General features: G+C 45.4%; 1 non-coding gene across 1 annotated transcript; it reads left to right on the forward strand.

Moving 5' to 3' along the window:
• The first annotated feature begins 2,296 nt into the window (after positions 1–2,296).
• On the forward strand, positions 2,297–2,452 carry LOC124895582. The gene has a single exon (XR_007051810.1). It is a non-coding gene; the product is annotated as a 5.8S ribosomal RNA (ribosomal RNA).
• Positions 2,453–5,913: the final 3,461 nt, after the last annotated feature.

Below are 5,913 nucleotides of genomic sequence, written 5' to 3' on the forward strand. Positions count from 1 at the left end.
ACATTTTTCAGAAAATATTTTCTAGTGTTTGTTTGGTGAATGAAACATATTTTCCAGAATATATCTTTTAGAATTTGGCTAGAGAGTAAAAAATTACTTTTTAGGAAAATAGTCTCTTACCTGGAAATCAACTCCGATGATCGATCCAGGACCAAACTCTAACACCCAAATCAGGATCCAATTCCGATACTCGATTCGAGACCCAACCCAAACTTCAAATCCGATAATCGAACCTGACAAGTGAATCGGAACCCGACCCCGACACCTAAGAGTCGACCTCGAGACTCGACCCTGACACCCAACTCAAGACTTGACCCCAACACTCGACCTGATGCAAAAGAGCCCACAAAACTCAAGAACAACACCAAGGCAGCAAAAACAACACAAAGAAACAACAACCAATGATTTCCACTAAAACAACGACAAACAATTACAAGAAAGTAAAGATAGATAGTGAGACATACACTAATACAAGGGATAGGAACTAAAGGATGTTTCAAATCTTAGAACCCCTAAGACTTGTAATAGTAACACCATACTCTTACGAAGAGACAGGAGGGAATCCACCACTCAAGCACCAACGTTTCTAGCCAATTTTGCAACATAAGTGAATCCACACTTGTTCTTGCCCTAGTTTCGGTTACTACACTCTCTCTCAAGAGATGTTTCTTTCAATATCACTCAACAACTAAGGAATAAAGACCTAATATTAGCCTACTTATAGTCTTATTGCAAAACAAAAGTGAAATGTCCAAAAAAGCCCTTAATGAAAGGAAAACAAAAGACGCCCTTGGAGTGTTTGATAGGGGCGGGTTTGGAGTGTTCCAAAGTCTTCTTCACACTTCAACTTGTACACTCCCTTGGTTGGATTCAATACACACTCACATAAGTCCATTTTCAGTAAGCTCGTGGAGCACAAAAAAGTCGATTTTGGTTTGAGCTGCTTATGAAATTTGATTGTTGTTGTAGATTTTGGAAATAGCTGTTCATCTTAGAAGAGATATTGTAAACATTTCTTTTTTTTGTAAAATCTTATGAACAACCATTCCGTAATCTTTAGTTCAAAAAGCATATATTCCTTTATCTTAATTTAATTGAGACATAATTCTTTTCGTATTGTTGAGTAGATGGTTTATCTTCTCCTTCACCGTACTGAAATTCCTGCAGTCATGTCTTTGGATTTTTCTGCCACAAACTAGTCGAGTATCTCATGAATATGCCTGGCAAGAACTGAATCTTTTGAAATAATTACTGATAAAAGAAGAATATGCCTGTTAAGACTCTTTCATTCATGCAATGTCATTTCTAATGCCGGTAATTAGTACTTGACAGCCAAGATCTTTGATTTGAAGAAAATAGTTAGTATTTTAACTGGCTGCAATTTTCAATACAGGCCCTCAAGCAGACAGTGGATTGATTTAAAAGAGTTATCTGCTGAACTACTAGTTAAGGGAACCTGCAGTTAAGTGGATATTCTGCCTGTGGACAAAATGGAGGTGTACAATTCCCAAGGAAATACGTTGAAGGTACTTTTATTGGATAATTAGTTGTTTGTTTCCACATTTGCCCTTTATCGTGAATATTGAGAAATGTTAATATAGTGCAAGAGAAACAAGTAACAATAGAGAAAATTAATAAATAACTATAATGTATTCAAATTATTCTCTACTTAATGTCAAGGTAGTGGTAAGATCTGCAGACTCTTTACCCTCCCGGGACCTTGCTTGTTGGATTTCACTGGGTATGTTTCTCTGATTCCTTCAGCTTATTTTAGCTTGTAGTTTTTAATCCCTCTCTTTTCATAGATCTGGAAAACTCCAGTTCTATATATATTTCAACTCCAGTTATCTAAGAAATCTACTACACCCTAGTAATCGTGAATCATCAGCTCATGTTGACTACGTCCCTGTTCTTTGTACACACCGCCTGTCACTCCTACCGATTGAATGATTCGATGAAATGTTCGAATCGCGGCGACGTGGGCGGTTCGCTGCCCGCAACGTCGCAAGATGTCTATTGAACCTTATCATTTAGAGAAAGGAGAATTCGTAACAAGGTTTCCGTAGGTGAACATGCGGAAGGATCATTGTCGAAACCAGCATAACAGAACAACCCGCGAACGTGTTTAACAACTGGGCAATCCGCGCGGGTGGGGTGCTATGGCACTCCGCACGAGCGCCTCCCCCTCGTTCTCGGCGCGGAAAGTTCCAAGGAATACATAAATCAACAGACTGCCCCTCACGCCCCATCCACGACGAGCGTCGGGGGGACCTATGCTACTTTTGTAAACAAAAACGACTCTCGGCAAAAGATATCTCGGCTCTCACATCGATAAAGAACGTAGAAAAATGCGATACTTGGTGTGAATTGCAGAATCCCTTGAACCATAGAGTATTTGAACACAAGTTACGCCCGAAGCCATTAGGCCGAGGGCATGTCTGCCTGGGCTTCACGCATCGCGTCGCCCCCTCGCATCACGCCTCAATCACGGTGCGCGCTGTTGTCGTAGGGCGGATACTGGCCTCTCGTGCACCTCGAGCTTGCGGCTGGCCTAAATGTGAGTCCACATTGATGAACGTCGTGGCAAGTGGTGGTTGTATCTCAACCCTTTTTCTTGTCGCGGCTTTAGCCCGTCATGCGTCCGAACTCTAGGACCCTTTCGTGCTTAGGCACTCCGACCGCGACCCCAGGTCAGGCGGGATTACCCGCTGAGTTAAAGCATATCAATAAGCAGAGGAAAAGAAACTTACAAGGATTCCCTTAGTAACGTCGCGCGAACCGGGAATAGCCCAGCCTTAGAATCGGGCGGCTCCGTCTTTTGAATTGTAGTTTGGAGAAGCGATCTCAGTGGCAGACCAGGCCCAAGTCCCCTGGAAGGGGGCGCCAGAGAGGGTGTGAGCCCCATTGTGCCCGAACCCTGTCGCACCACGAGGCACTATCTACGAGTAGGGTTGTTTGGGAATGCAATCCAAATCGGGCGGTGAATTCCTTCCTAGGCTAAATACGGGCGACAGACCGATAGCGAACCAGTACCGCGAGGGAAAGATGAAAAGTACTTTGAAAAGAGAGTCGAAGAGTGCTTGAAATTAATGGGAGAGAAGCGGTTGGGGCCGGCGATGCACCCCAGTTGGATGTGGAATGGCGACGAGGTGGTCCGCCAATCGACTTGGGGCGTGGACCAGCGTGGATTGGGGGCGGCCAAAGTCCGTGCTCTTGATAAGCTCGTGGAACGCTATCTCCTCGATTGTGGCAGGCAGTGCGCGCCTCCGACGTGCTTCGGCATCTGCACGCTATAGACGCTGGCCTGTGGGCTCCCCAATCGACCCGTCTTGAAAAACGGACCAAGGAGTCTGACATGTGTGCGAGTCAACGGGCGGTATCCCCCCGAGGGGTGCATCGACGATCGACCTTGATCTTCTAAGAAGGGTTCGAGTGTAAGCATACCTGTCGGGACCTGAAAGATGGTGAACTATGCCTGAGCGGGGCGAATCCAGAGGAAACTATGGTGGAGGCCCGCAGCGATACTGACGTGGAAATTATTCGTCTGACTTGGGTGTAGCGCCCGCGGCTACTTTATCAAGCCATGCCACGGAATCAAGAGCTCCAAGTGGGCCATTTTTGGTAAGCAAAACTGGCGATGCGGGATGAATTGGAAGTCGGGTAACGGTGCCAAACTGCGTGCTAACCTAGATCCCATAAAGGGTGTTGGTTGATTAACACAGCAGAACGGTGGTCATAGAAGTCAAAATCCGCTAAGGAGTGTGTAAAAACTCACCTGCCAAATAAACTAGCCTCGAAAATGGATGGTGCTTAAATGTGCGACCTATACCCGACCGTCGGGGAAAGTTCCAGGGCCCGATGAGTAGGGGGCGCGGCGGTCGCTGCAAAACCTCGGGCTCGAGCCCGGGCAGAGCGGTCGTCGGTGCAGATATTGGTGCTAGTAGCAAATATTCAAATGAGAACTTTAAAGGCCGAAGAGGGGAAAGGTTCCATGTGAACGATACTTGCACATGGATTAGTCGATCCTAAAGGTTGGGGGAACCCCAACAGATAGTGCATTTCGCGCGTACTCTGAAAGAGAATCGTGTTAAAATTCCTAAACCGGGATGTGGCGGTCTACGGCAATGTTAGGAAGTCCGGAGACTTCGTTAGGAGCCTCGGGAATGGCTGGGGCGGCAATTTGTTATCGCACTTGGTTGAAAAGCTAGTGGCGCAACGCTACCGTGTGCTAGATTATGACTGAATGCCTCTAAGTCAGAATCCGGGCTAAAAGAGACGCATGCACCCGTTGTCCGCTTGCCGACCCGCAGTAGGGGCCTCGGCCCCCAAGGGCACGTACCGTTTGCTAAGCCACCACGGCGGAAGAGTCGTGGTGGCCGCCTTGGAGTATAATTTCCATCGAGCGGCGGGTAGAATCCTTTGTAGACGACTTAAATATGCGACGGGGTATTGTAAGTGGAAGAGTGTCCATGCTGCCATGATCCACTGAGATTCATCCCTTTGTCGCTCTGGTTCGTCCCTCCCCATCCAATCCAATCATTTTCACTCCATCTCCAAAGGAGGTTTGTCCATCCGTCCTTGAAAAATCCCACTAAGTGTTACGAATTCACCTCACCCGAGTTAGCCACTTGTTTTTCAAGTGTCGCGTGCGTTCCATTCCAAATAGTTAAGTACATAATATCAAGTGGCCTTTCGCGTAAAACAACGGCTTCACAACTAGGGGTTTCCCGCGATGCAGAGTGCGGCTTAAGTGCTAGGCGACGTGTCGAGAACAATTTCGGTGAGTGGAGGCATGTCACAATTAGAGGTTTTTGTGACCTTCGAGTCCAATGCTAGAGGCACATCCAATAACAAACGCCGACGGACATATAGTGGCCTACCATGGTGGTGTCTTTGCCAAGTTGGATATCCGTGCACCGGCACCTTCGCCCCCAAATCACCACAAGCACAAGGAACCAACGCACCATGAAACCAAAGCATGTAGGCGCCGTGGCACCAACGCACCATGAAACCAAAGCATGTAGGCGCCGTGGCACCAACTCACCATGCACAAAGGCACCATGGCACTAAGGAACCGTGGCACCATGGCACCGTGGCATCGTGCACCAAGGTACCGTGGCACCGGGCAGGAAGGCACCGTAGTACCATGGCACAAAGGCACCATGGCTCAATGGCTCTATGTCACCAAGTCACCATGGCGCCATGGCACCGTGGCACCGTGGCACCGTGGCACCAAGGCACCGTGGCACCATGGCACCAAGGCACCGTGGCACAAAGACACCATGGCACCAAGGCACCGTGGCACTATGGCAGCAAGAAACCACCGTGCCAAAATCAAAACAGTGTAAAACTACGTTCGATCATCCTAATAATTTCCTGACGTTCATCCATCTTCCCCACCGTTGCATGCTTATTTTTTTACATATCCGCTCTAATTATTTATTTTGAATATATTTCAATGTTACCTCATATGTTGTGACGGTTTTCTTAAAGTCCCGTCGCTTTTTTTCAAATTTTTATCTAAAAAGCTTAAATTTAAATATTTTATATCGTTACGTTATTCATACAGATATGCACTCAATTGTTGGTTTAAGGTTATTTCATTCTAATATTTATATTTTGGGGTTATTACTTATCTGTTTCATTCTGGGCGATTTTTCTAATATTCCCACGTTATTTTTATATTTTTTTTAATCTTTTATTTAATATCCTTAAATTTAAATATTTTATACCATTACGTTATACGTACAAATATGCACTCGATTGTTGGTTTAAGGTTAGTTCATGTGCCGGAAATATTTTCCTAATGTTTTTATATTTTTATAAATATTTTTTCTATTTTCGAATTATATTTACTTAGTTTTTGAATTTTCATAAATGATATTTGAAAAAAAAGATTTTCTTAATGAATTC

Source organism: Capsicum annuum, unplaced genomic scaffold, assembly GCF_002878395.1.
Source record: "Capsicum annuum cultivar UCD-10X-F1 unplaced genomic scaffold, UCD10Xv1.1 ctg83048, whole genome shotgun sequence".
Lineage (NCBI taxonomy): Eukaryota > Viridiplantae > Streptophyta > Magnoliopsida > Solanales > Solanaceae > Capsicum > Capsicum annuum.